Raw genomic sequence first — 13,888 nt, 5'->3', positions numbered from 1 at the left:
TTAAAAATATAATTAAACTTACGAGACGTTATTCTCATGACTTCTATTCAGACTATGTGTCCTACTCTGGACACCAACGGCTTGGACAGACATCCGTATATACGATCTAACCCACGACTCCCTAGCAATCATACCTCTAGGGCAAGTCAGGATTAGCAGCAACTACGACAGAATAATACATCCTATAAATTTGACAGATTTCAAGGAAGCTATAGATTTGTTCAATTATGCAGTTAACAGTTTTGATCTTATGAAAACTCATATGTGAATATGTACGTTATGTGGAAGGTATTGATTTGGAAAATGTATTGGAGGTAACCACTTTCCCTTCGATGGGACTCGAACGCATGACCCTACAGTACGCTAGACTGGTGCTTTAACCAACTAAGCTACGAAGGACCTCCGTCGGCCTTCGCAACCTAGCGGCTACTGAACGAGCTCGAGATTCCCAAATTGGACGCATAGTCAAATCACTCGCAATTCATTTATCAAGCCTTATAGCTTACACAACCTCACTTGATCAGTACCGTTGCTGATGAAGAATGTATATAGCCGCCAGACATTCTAAATACTCACGCTCCTCTAATGTGGACGTGTATAATACACATGTGGAAGTATTGGCTTGATAAATGGATTGCGAGTGATTTGACTATGCGTCCGATTTGGGAATCTCGAGCTCGTTCAGTAGCCGCTAGGTTGCGAAGGCCGACGGAGGTCCTTCGTAGCTTAGTTGGTTAAGAGCACCAGTCTAGCGTACTGTAGGGTCATGGGTTCGAGTCCCATCGAAGGGAAAGTGGTTACCTCCAATACATTTTCCAAATCAATACCTTCCACATAACGTACATATTCACATATGAGTTTTCATAACATTGTAAATTAACGTCCAAGTCGGGTGGTTTAATCCCCGGAAATAGGCAATTACCTTTGATTGAACTGAGTTTTGATCTAACCGATTCGCTTTTCGAACAAGTTATTAGGAAAAAGATAGACCAAATCAATCTAACATTTGATTGAATTACGCCTCAGAATAGATTCAAGAGATGGGAATCACTCGGTAGGGCTTGGAAATACGTATCAGGGAGTCCTGACGCGGAAGATTTGAAAGTTATCAATAGCTCTATAAATTCCTTAATAGTCGCAAACAATAATCAGGTACATATTAATCATTTATTTGAAAACCGAATGAAAAATCTTACAAACACTTTCAATTTTCTGATAGATAATGCGCAGAAGTTAGAAAACGTTACATTCAAAAGTTTCGATTCACTCAATTTTGTATTCAAATTAGATGAACTATTATATTATTTAGAAGTAGTCGAGGAATCTCTTACACTGACCAGACGTAGCATACCAAGTAGCCGCATCATCCAAGGAGGAGAATTAGAAGCCATTCAACGAATCCTTCGCAACAACGACTTTGGACTTAACTCGGTGGACAGCATTTTGAATATTGCAAGCTCTTACGCAATGTTCAACAAAGATAACATCATCAACGTACTCAAAATACCCCAAATCGAAGGAGCATTATATACGCTCAACTTTGTCGAAGCAGTAATTGAAGATGGTTACCGCATTCATGTACCAGCACCATTTTATCTGAAAGTATGTATGTTCCAGTAGCAGTTTGGAACCACTCACAGAGTGTATGCAAAAGTTAATCTCCGGAAAAACAGCTGATTGCCCTATAGAACGTATTTATGGAGGTAAAATTATACGGAAGATTAACGATGGCAATATTGTAATCCACGGACACAATATAACTTTGACATCCAACTGTTCAGTTACCAGGTCCCTCAGTGGTCCAAATCTTATTCAGCATTCACACTGTACTTTAGAATTAGATGACGTCGAATATTCCAGTACTAACGTGGAGATACCACCCTTCACACCAATAACTGGAATTAAGGTAAATCCGACCAAAATCATAAACCATATTCCATTGGCACATTTACAGGAACTGCATTTAGAGCATCGCAACCACATAGAACTCCTAAACCTAACAACAGAGAACATACATTGGAAACTAGACATCTACGGGTGGATAACCTCCGCAACATCGACAACGCTACTGATCATCATATTGGGAACAGCCATAGCCATGACATTTAAATTCTACATTTTGAAAACACTCTTCGCATCGAATACACCAGAGGAGATAAAGCGAAATTATCCGTCCGAGGAGCGTCCCGAGTCGAGAAGCATCCCGCTTCTTCCGCAGCTATAGAAGGAACCCGAGGGCGGCTTCCAACTGGAAGGGGAGCCGTTAGCGAATCGTACGGTGCATCACGCCACGTGTATGCACCAATCAGCGAAGGTGCCGGAACAATCGCCGAGTCAGCAGTTTTATATTATAAAACTGCCAGCAACAGCGTGGCTCGGCCTCTTTTTCATCAGTGCTCTGGTCAGTGCAAGTAGTGTAGTAAATAAAGTTAGTGTTTATTGTAATAAAAAGTTTTTTAAAAAGTCAGTGAAGGTATCCCCTACCCTAAGTCTGGGAAGCTTCTTTTCTTAGATTTTCTAGAAATTCACTTTTCAGAAGTCGAGTGATTTTTAAGATCAATGGATGATAAATACATCCCTAGCATTTCTGCGTGTTAAATTTCGTAGAACTTAACTGTTATTAATAGTTCAATTTCTAATCCAACAGTTTTGCTTTCCTTTGTCATAAGATTATCTCGATATATGGGGAAGTCAAAACTTCCTACCCCGTGCCATGAATTGAGCCTAGACGCAGGACTTTCTGCTGGTCGAATTATTGGACTATAAGAGGAATTTACGAAGAAACTCCATGAGATATTCCTAGAAAAATCCCTGAACAGAATCATAAAAAAATGTCTGATTGAATTCATGGGAAACGTTAGGTAAAACTTTTCATGGTATTCTTGAAAAAGTATTTTGAAGAGTTTTTGAATAAATTCCGGAGGGATTCTTGGAGAAATATCTGGAAGAATTCTCCAATAAATTCCTGAAGAAGTTATGCAGGATTACTAGAATAATTATCCTGAATTTCCCGAAAAATGCTATAAAATTCCCAGAATAGTTCTTCAGAAATTCACAGGTTAAAATATTTGGTTATTTTCAATGTTTATGGTGCACATATTTGAAGTATGCAAATAAATGCAATGATTAATTGAACATACCATTATTTTCAATAGAAATAAATTCATAAGGCGCCAGCTTGTAAAATTCAACCCGGTTTTATTAATATCGGATGTTTGTTTGTTTGATAGGAATATCTGCCTGTCGTTGAATTTCTAAACTTTGGCTGTATATCGAAGGAATTTTACAAATTTGTTAAATTGGAACAAACAACTTAAAACACAAATTTGCGATTATAAGGAAAGAAACGGAATGTAGAACGTGTTAAGGTGCCTTATTCCAAACTGAGTTGAAACAAATAACAAAAGTTAACGTTGTTCTTTGGAAATTATTGACATTCTGAAGCATACACTTTCTCGTCAAAAGTCAAGTGAAACTTGATTGCGTACTCAATATTATTTAGGTGGTAACTGAATAAGGTGCTAAAATTTGTTTCGTTGGTGCTCACCAAGTGCACGGGAAATGCAAACATTTACACCCGCAAAAGGAAACTTTACGAAATGTTTGAGTGGGGAGTACGAGGAAATATTCAAGCCACTCCCACTCACTTCGCGGAAAACAAGGTCATAGACACTTCTATTCGACTATATTGAGATTGCTAAACTCATTGAGAGAGCTATTCAGATTCACATTATGATTCTTACTTTTCAAATCAATTATCCATAACAGATTAAACTGCGGTCAAATTGAACATAATTTACATCTTTCATCAAATTCCTTTTTAATCTTTATTATTATAGTCGCTGATTGCTGTTTACTGGAGTACTCACATTAAGCTGGTTGAATTGAAAATTTAAATATTATGACCCCTTGTTTCTCCTTTTAGGTTTACCAACATCCACTGCGGTATAGGTTACGAAAACTCCGAAATGGAAATCCCGTAAACCACTTATGACTTGACCAACGACGCCGTCCCATTCCTCCCGCCCCCCACTAGAGAACCCAAAGCGGCGACGGAGAAACGTATTTTCTACGTTAAGGTGTAATAAAATTAATTTATTACGGTACTACATAAAACCTTCCTGGCTCCCCTGCCGGACGTAGCACGTGGCTAGACATTCAATCCGAGCCGACTCTTTCAAAAGTTCATGATTTCTGGTGGCTCGCCCACCGTGTGCGCCCCGCCGCCACAAGCACGCTGAGTTTGCTTCAAAGAAAAGCTATCTAATCCCTTCCTGCCTTCAATTTTACGATGGGTCTATAAAAATCGATTCAATATTCCGTTGATAAATCGTTTAGCGGTCGCCAATTGCGATTTTCATGACGATAAAGCAGGGAGGATGTCGATGATGACGACCACACGGTGACCGCCAAATGGTGTTAATCTGGTATTCGGTCCAAGAGGTGTGACTTTAAACTAACATTAAACCTCGATTGTATGAATTGATTCCGGTTGAATTAGCAGTCTTGGCCGAATTTGGTGTCAAACTACGCTGACATTCATTTGACGTTGCAATCGCATCTTATTTCGCTAATTGGAATAAAAACGAACTTCAATGAGCAAATATGGTTACAATTTCGTCGCTTTGTTAGAAGCTCATGCCAAAAAACAGTCAGCCGTGGTTTGCTGGTTTTCATAATTTTTCGAAAGATTGTCACATTTTTCGGACTCCCAGCCCAGCATGACCAAAGTGAATCATCGCGTGATCGTTCAAGAACGCGTTTGATCTCTGAAAAAAAAAATAAACTTCGTTGTCGTGCTAAAAATAATGAAGGGAAAATTCCATTAATCGAATGAAACTGTACCTACCACGAAGGTGAGCGATTGACCCCAAATGGCGGAAATGCGATAATCCAGCGGAAACGGCGAGATATCTCCACTCGTGGCATTTGACTCCAGTGCCAGTGGAGTGGGGCTACCAAGTAAAAGACGGAAAGAGCATCGATAAAAAAGAATGGAAGCAATAGCAATATTCTTCGCATTTTGGGGATTTTCCCAATCACGCGCAGTTCGCAAACCAGCTAGGAATGTGCAATGTTACCGTGGAGATGGTGCACGGTAGCGGGCACATCGTTACGCGAACGAAGAAAAATGATTTATTAAATTGAGAGGTGGTGGAAAAGTGGGTGATTTAGGGGATTTAGTTACCGGACCATATTTCGCTCGGGGTCGCACGGGTGGAATGGAAACAAATCGAGGACACTTGGCGACGATTTGTCATGGATTTGTTTTTCTCGCTTTTAGCAGCTGCGCTTGGCTTGATGGTAAAAATAGATTTAGGTTTAATTCGGTTTGCAGAAGGCATCATCTGGTGTGGGTTTGGAATATTTCGATAACAATTTTAATTGACTTAGGTTATAGACTTACTTCAGCTACGTGGATCGTTACAAAGGAATAAAATGTATCTCATCTTGATTGTTTAAGCTAGATAGGTTGAAAATGCATTTCTAGGGGATATTGTGAAGATTTTAGTTCAACAGAGAGTTTTTGCTCGTATAAAAAAGTTGCAAAATTAAATAAAAATGGTTTCTAAATAATTTTGAATTGAGTAACCTAATCAAATCAATAAACTAATGACGGTATAAACAACCTTACAACGCATGTCACAGAAAGATTTTTTTTAATGTATGATAATTTTATTAATTACTTTCTATATCTAGTATTGCTTATACGCTAATTATATATACACAGGATTTTGTTTTTACACGATTTTTTTTCGCTCGTATTTTTGATCGTGTGACTTCAATTTGCCACCAAACTCTTCGCAACATGTTTCAAAAAATCCAGAATAAATCAAAGAAAAATCACATTGTAATTAATATACGTTAAACATTTAGGATGAGTGGAAAATTGAGAAAATGTAAATCGCGTAAAAACAAAATCTAGTGTACTTAAGTACTACATATAACTGTAAAAGGTGAGAATTAAGTGTAAAGTGCAATCATATTCTTATCCTATGTATTTTCTTAACCTAGAAAGTGAACTACTAGCAGTACTACCCGAGCAACACACATGTTGTAAATCGGTCTATTATACTCATTTGTACTAAATTTGGTCATATATGAGTTATATCAACCAAATCAACGTGAATTGTGCTGCTAGAGTAGGTGAATACTTAACAAGTTATATTTGCGTTCTACTAGCCGCAGCTCTGAAAAGGTGAGCAAAACTTAGTACAATCTAAAACATAATCCTAAAGCCTAATATAAATATGCACATGAATAGGTTCCTACGGGTTCATACTTGCAAGTATATTTATTGTGATGCTGTACCGTCAATAGGTGAAATTTTGTACTCTGAAAACAGCAGAATCACTAAAAGTAAGATGAATTTGCATAACTATTGAAATTTAGCCTAACTACATATAAATACTTTCTCGTTAGAAATTTTATAACTTTCGCCAAGAAATAAACTTATTTGGAAGGAAGTTCATAGAATTTTGATTCGCAGTCGTTGGGAGCAACATCTTATAAAATTCTTTTACGGTGTGGCTTAAAAATGTCGAAGAAATCCACCAACTCCAGACGGGCAGCTATCACAACTGGTACGACAGACGATGCAGCAGGTAACGTTATCGGCACAGTTGAGACCGCGAAGACATTGGTCATCGCAGGCCAAGTCCCCAGCAAATCGCAGGTAAATTCGAACCTAGCTCCATCGGTACTTGGAACAGGCTGTACCGGAGAACATAGTAAAGCTCATAAAATTGATTCCCATGTCAAGAAGTCAAACCAGTCCGTGTTCAACGTGAAACGAAATCCGGTACGCGATGTCAGAAGGAAACAAGATTTCCATTGTCAGTTGTGTAGTGAGCGTGACAGTGATCAAATGGTGCAGTGTGATGGTGATGGTTGCAAGCAGTGGTTCCATTAAGATGTGTCGATGTTACTGATGACGTGGCGAACGTGTCCTGGATCTGCCCTATTTGCAAAGCAGCAAAGGGTTCAACACCAACTGCGATTAACCCCCTACCAGTATCACCCAGCGAAATGACCAGCAGCAAGGACAAATCGTGCCGGCAAAAAGGGATAGTGGCACAAGTCGACCGAAGAGTACAACAAGTTCGAACAGAGGCGAAACGAGGAGGATCAGGGATTTGGAAATGAAGCAGCTAGAAGAGCAGTTTGAGATGGAAAAGCGCTACCTCGAGCGAAAGTACCAATTGTTGAAGGAGTACGGAAGCGAGACGTCTACCGAGGCTGGTGATCTTGAAGACAACGCATCGAAAATCGAGCAGTGATTATCAGAGACAGAACGTCATGGTGAAGATTCTGGATTGGCGGTAGAGGATGCAGATGGGCAAACGCTGAATCCATCGGAAAGGCCCGAGGAGCACCAAGCTCCGGATGATATTCAGTATCAGCAAAATCCACCAATTATTCGCAACAATCGCTTCGATCAGGGTTACCAGAGTGAATATTCTCCGCTGTGTATCCGCCCAGCAAACCAACCGCTCGTGAAATCGAATCATGGTGCAATGCACAATCGTTTTGCGCAAAATTCTTGTCCACCGCTAGCTGCACAGCCGCAGTCTAGCTCAGCAGGTCCGCGGATACGGTTTGAAGCCCTGCCATCAGATGGGACATTGTTCCTTCCAGCGGTGACGCCAGAAGTTTGCTTCAATCAGCGTCAACAACAAGCAAGAGAAGCAGACGCACTTTCGTTCAATGCGTTCGCATCGGAACTGAATCAAATCATGCAACGCAACGGTCAGCTTAACGATATGTATAATCACGCGCGCATACAGCAAGCATGTGGAGCCAGACCATCATTCGCCCCATCGATGAATTTTGGTACCCTGGATGAGGACAACCAATTCATTCCAGGCCAGCGGTCGACTCCGGTTCGATTGGAGCCTCCGAGACTAAGTACGTCAGCCAGAAATTCCGAGTAGGCCGTCTGCATTCTTAATCGAAGTCAAATTGCAGCACGACAGGCGGTGTCAAAGGATCTGCCCGAGTTCAGTGGGCAGCTGGAAGAGTGGCCTCTATTTTACTCCATGTTCAACTCGTCTACGCAGCTGTGCGGATTCACGAATGAGGAGAACATACTGAGATTACGTAGATGTTTGAAAGGAAAAGCGCTGGAGGCAGTGCGATGTGAGCTACTTCATCCGACAAACGTAGCAGATGTGATGTCCACGCTGAAAATGCTTTACGGACGTCCATAAGAAATCGTACAATCGATCATAAAGAAGATTAGGAATCTACCCTCGCCGAACATGGGGAAACTTGAAACGGTGGTAAATTTTGCTCTAACTATGAAGAACATGATTGCTACAATCAGATCATGTGAAGTCGACGACTTTATCTTCAACGCCTCCCTGCGTTGCGAGCTAGTAGAGCGGCTTCCGTCACCATTAAGACTAGATTGGGCGAGATATGCCCGGAATATGCCAAACCCAAACCTCGTCACCTTCAGTTCTTGGCTGTATATCGTAGCAGAAGATGCAAGTGCGGTTATGGTGGACACGGGTCGCGATCAACGAAACCGTGGTGCTAAAAAGGATGGGTTCCTTAACTTTTATTCCGAGTCAACTGCAGGTAGAATGCTTGAATTGTCCAACAAATCGAAATCGTCCGGTGCAAAGGAGCCGAATAAGGATCGGTGTTTAGTTTGTAAAGGGAGTTGTTCTTCCGTAGCAAAGTGCAAGCGTTTCGAGGATTTCAGCTAGGATTCCTGATGGGCAACTGTAAAGGAGTGTAAGCTGTGCCGGAAATGCTTGCGAAAGCACAATGGGTCATGCAAGCAATCGAAACAGTGCGGAACAAACGGATGTGAATTTCTCCATCATCCTCTGTTGCACAATGCGAGGAAACATGAAACTCCAAGGGCTCCACGACCAAACACAGAGATCCCTAACAATTCTCAATCAGAGACGAGTGGAACTGACCATAGCTGTAACGTCCATCAAGGTCAATCTGAAATCCTTTTTAGAATCGTTCCGGTCATGCTGTATGGGCCTAAGAAGACGATACGCACATACGCGTTCGTTGACGATGGATCTGAGCTCACATTCATTGAACAGAGCCTCTCTAATGAGTTAGGGGTGCAAGGACCAACGAAATCGCTTTGTTTGAAGTGGACGGGCGGAACGCAAAAAATGGAGAACCAGTCACAACGAGTCAACCTGCAGATATCCGGCGTGCATAGCTCGAAGAAATACGAGTTGTCAGGTGTCTACACGATGTCTCCATTGCAAATTCGTCCACAAACTCTGTTGCTCGCGGAACTCCAAAAGAAATACCCGTACTTGACAGGGCTACCTCTCGAGTCATACCACGACGTCAGTCCCCGAATCCTTATTGGTCTGGTCAACGCTAGACTTGGTCATACTATCAAGAGCCGTGAAGAAAAGGACCATGAACCTATCGCCGTTAAGACACGCCTAGGCTGGATCGTCTTTGGAAATAACACCAGCCAGGAGAATGCTGAACGGTATGTGAGCTACCACAGCACGCAAGTATGCGAATGTAACCGAGATTCAGACGAAGACCTTCATAAAGGTGTTAAGGCTGACTTCTCGCTCGATAGCCTCGGTGTCGTAAAATCGGACAAGGCGTTGGTTTCGCAGCAGGATCAACGAGCACAAATGCTCTTAGAAAACACTTATTCGACGCATAGATGGCCGATACGAATCAGGCTTTGGAAGTACGAGGAAGTCCGACTCCCGGATAGCAAAGCAATGGCACTGAGGCGGTGGAAGTGTTTAAAAAATCGTCTGAACAAAGACCCCGTGTTATCCGAAGCATTAAATGCGAAAATCACCGATCACATTAGCAAGGGCTACATAAGGAAGTTAACAGTGGAAGAGCAACAAAACCCACGTTCCCGCGTGTGGTATCTTCCTATTTTTCCGGTGGTCAACCCAAACAAACCGGCAAGATGAGACTCGTGTGGGATGTCGCAGCCACTGCCCACGGAGTGTCACTAAATACCTTTTGCTGAAAGGACCTGATCAGCTTGTATCTATTCTATCCGTGCTGCTACAGTTCCGAGAGTTTCGCGTAGCATGTGTGGTGATCTCCGCAAGATGTTCCATCAGGTAATGATACATGAAACCTACCAACACTGCCAGCGCTTCTTCTGGATGGACGACAACCAAGCGACGGGCCGAGTATCTACGTAGTTCAAGTGATAAACTTTGGTGCTTCCTGCTCGCCTAGCATAGCACAATACGTGAAGAATTCTAACGCTAAACGGTTCGAGCGAGATTACCCGGAAGCTGTGAACGCTATCGTCAAACGGCACTACGTGGACGATGTGCTCGTGAGCGTAGAATCTGAGGAGGAAGCAATCCAGCTTGTAAAGGACGTGAAACATATCCACGCATCGGCCGGTTTCGAAATGCGAAACTGGATATCGAACTCTCGTAACGTCCTGGAAGCGGTTAATGAGGATACGATGAAGGAGAAAAATCTCGACATCGGCGAGGAAAGTATCTCTGAAAAGGTGCTAGGCATGTGGTGGGATACGATGCAAGACTGTTTCACCTACAAGGTCTCCACACGATATGACGAAGAACTCATCTCAGGGAATCGTCGTCCAACGAAAAGAGAAGTTCTACGTACGCTAATGATGGTGTACGACCCATTAGGACTCATCGCACGCGTTATGATGTTTTTGAAAGTGCTACTCCAGGAGGTCTGGCGAACATCAGTCGGCTGGGATGACCCGATTGAAGATCCGCAGTATGAGAAATGGTTGGCATGACTTACGATCTTCCCGCAGATAGCAACAATTGAAATCCCACGCTGCAATCGAACTTTAACACCCAGTGGAATAGCTACCGTAGTACAAATGCAAACTTTCGTCGATGCAAGCGAAAATGGCTTTGCTGCAGCAGTGTATCTACGGTTCGAGAACGCTGATACTGTTGAATGCGCATTGGTTAGCGCGAAAACAAGAGTTGCGCCGCTTAAGTTCATGTCAATTCCTCGGTCCGAGCTTCAAGCTGCAGTAATCGGCGTGCGATTAGCTGATACAATATCAAAATCACTTTCAATCCACGTCAGTCAGCGGATGTTTTGGACGGAATCCAAAGATGTACTCTGTTGGCTCCACTCCGATCATAGACGATACATCCAATTTGTCGCATTCCGTGTCAGCGAAAACCCTTGAGACGACGGATGTTTTTGAGTGGCGATGGGTACCGACGAAACATAATGTCCCTGACGAAGGAACGAAGTGGAAACGGGCCCCGAACTTAGCCAGTGACAGCCGCTGGTTTCGTGGGCCAAAGTTCCTTGTCCACGACGAAGAACACTGGCCCGTGAATCCGTTTCCTGGAGGAAATACCGAGATAGAGCTTCGACCACATCTACTCCTCCACACAAAACCTATTGATCAGGTAATTGATCCACACGACTTCTCAAAATGGACCGACCTGCTACGTGTGACCGCGTACGTTCTGCGATACATGAACAATCTGAAGCGCAACTGTCATGGAAAACCGCGAGTGTCTGGACTACTAACAAGAAAGGATTACGTCGACGCAAAAAACCATCTGTTCCGCCGTGCTCAGTCCGCCGCTTTCTCAGACGAGATAGCTATCCTCTTGAAGAACCGCTCGTTGATGAACCCAGTTAAAACGATTTCCAAATCTAGCTTGCTATATCAATGGTGTGCTTTTCTGGACGAAAACGACGTACTTTGTGTAAACTGTCGAACAAAAGCATGTGTATTCATCGATCGCAACGCAGCCGAACCAATAATTCTACCCCGTGATCATCATGTAACGCGCCTCATCATTTCTGACGTTCACGAGCGGTTCAATCACCAGAATCACGAAACAGTTGTGAACGAGATACTACAACGCTACCGTATTCCTCGTTTGATTGTTTACGTTTGTTATCACTCTTTATCTGTCGCTTTTATATTCGTATGGCTCTATTTGTGGATTTGGATATCAGTGGCGGTTGGTTAGAGGTGGGTGCAGTTGTAGTTTTCGACGGGGCGCATTCAACACTCCCCCCCGTAATACGCGAAGAACATAGTTATGTAGACAAAAAGGGGGTACAATGATTTCCAATAAATCTAGAAAGGCTGCTGGGAAAGTGAGTGTTTTTGCTTTACTTATTATTTACCATTACACATTTAATTCCACCACTTGATTGTACCTTTGACAGATACGTATTTCGACCTCAACACTAAGACCGTCTTCAGTGTGTCCAGCAAATAAGAAGCTGTAGTAATGTAAGCATTTTTTTAGTATGAAACAATAGTATTGATTCCTCTGAATAACAAACATGAATAAAACAGGGGATTAAAAACTAAAGATGAAGAGGATCTTCTTCGAAATATCTGCAAAGCTAGAACACCAAACTCCAAAGCACTTTTCCGATGAAACGAACCGTTTCTCGGCGGGATGGCTCCCATTGCCCGGCAGCTGTTAGTAAAATGCGATAAATTTCTCATTTGAACTTTCTCACATCAAAGAAACAGTTTCACTCAATTATTCACCAATTAAGACAGCATCGGCCACCAGTCAGCAACTCGTCCGTTGTTCTGATGGAGTGTGGATACCTCGTGCCTTAAGTCGACGAAATCGTAAAGTAAATCGCAATGGATAACAGGAGGGCGGTACATCGCTGAGCCTTCTCAACTCTCGTTCCTATGTTTATCGAGTTCGTTTGTTTGTTTCAGACTGTAACAAATTAAAAATTAAATTATGTATCAACATTTTGTTTGGGGCGCTCCGACCTTTACCTGTCGTTTCACCTTTATGTAGTTCAATTGTGCGCAGGGAAACGAAGCGGCGAAAAGTGACCATCCATCGCATCGCCGCCGGTCGTTAGAGATTAAGATTAAATGGAAATTTATAGCCTCGGGTCGACTTCCTCCGGCGAAGATGTCCTTCCCCTTGAGGAAAGTGTTGAAATACTTTCTCACAGGAGGATGCGCAGTGGCCGGAGAGCAGTCGCTAGGGGGAACAATCAAATTAATACAAACAAACAATTACACAATATTTAATGACATATTTTGAAAAGTATGAACATTTTGAGATATATTGTTTTCACAAAGTTTTTATACATGCAAATCCCATCCAAAGACCATGCGACTTGAGTTTTTAGTATTTATGAAGTTGAGGAGACCGGGGTTGGTTGGCCGAGTCGCTTTTGTGGAATCGTTTTTGGGCGCTATGCTGCCGTAATCTGGCAAAGTGACGTATACGCCATTTTCCAAAAATGGATTTAACGAGTAGTATTCATTGTACTCTTTAACAGAAAAATGGAAAACATGTATGTTGTAGAATGATGCTGGATCATTAGGCCGAAGGTCATTAGGCCGAAGGCCATTAGGCCAAATGGTCATTAGGCCGAACGGTCATTAGGCCGAATGGCCATTAGGCCGAATGAGAACTGGGGATTGAGAAGTGAGTAGGGCGATGTGAGGATTAAGTATAACGGAAGAAGGAAAAAGCAAAAAGGAAGAAGGAAGAAGGAGGAAGAAGGATGAAGGAAGAAGGGAGAAGGAAGAAGGAAGTAGGAAGAATGAAGAATGAAGAAGGAAGAAGGAAGAAGAAAGAAGGAAGAAGGAAGTAAAAAAGTAAGAAGGAAGAAGGAAGGAGAAGGAAAGAAAGAAAGAAAGAAGAAGAAGAACGAAAGAAGGCGGGACAAAGAAGAATGACGATAAAAGAAGGAATAAGAAAGAAGGTAGAAGGAAGAAGGAAGAAAAATAAGGAAGAAAGAAGAAGGAAGAAGGAACAAGGAAAAAAGAAGAACAAAGAAGGAAGAAGGAAGAATGAAGAAGAAGAAAGGAAGAAAAAAGAAGGAAGAAGGAAGAAAAAGAAGCAAGAAGCAAAAAGAAGGAAGAAGAAGGAAGGAAGAAGGAAGAAAGAAGAAATAA

At 42.2% G+C, this 13,888-nt stretch overlaps 1 pseudogene; it reads left to right on the top strand.

The window, feature by feature from the left end:
- The first annotated feature begins 1,182 nt into the window (after positions 1-1,182).
- LOC134203338 (uncharacterized) lies at positions 1,183-2,415 on the top strand (annotated as a pseudogene).
- Positions 2,416-13,888: the final 11,473 nt, after the last annotated feature.

Source organism: Armigeres subalbatus, unplaced genomic scaffold (assembly GCF_024139115.2).
Source record: "Armigeres subalbatus isolate Guangzhou_Male unplaced genomic scaffold, GZ_Asu_2 Contig1797, whole genome shotgun sequence".
NCBI classification, from domain to species: domain Eukaryota; kingdom Metazoa; phylum Arthropoda; class Insecta; order Diptera; family Culicidae; genus Armigeres; species Armigeres subalbatus.
This window is presented reverse-complemented; position numbering and strand designations above follow the sequence as displayed.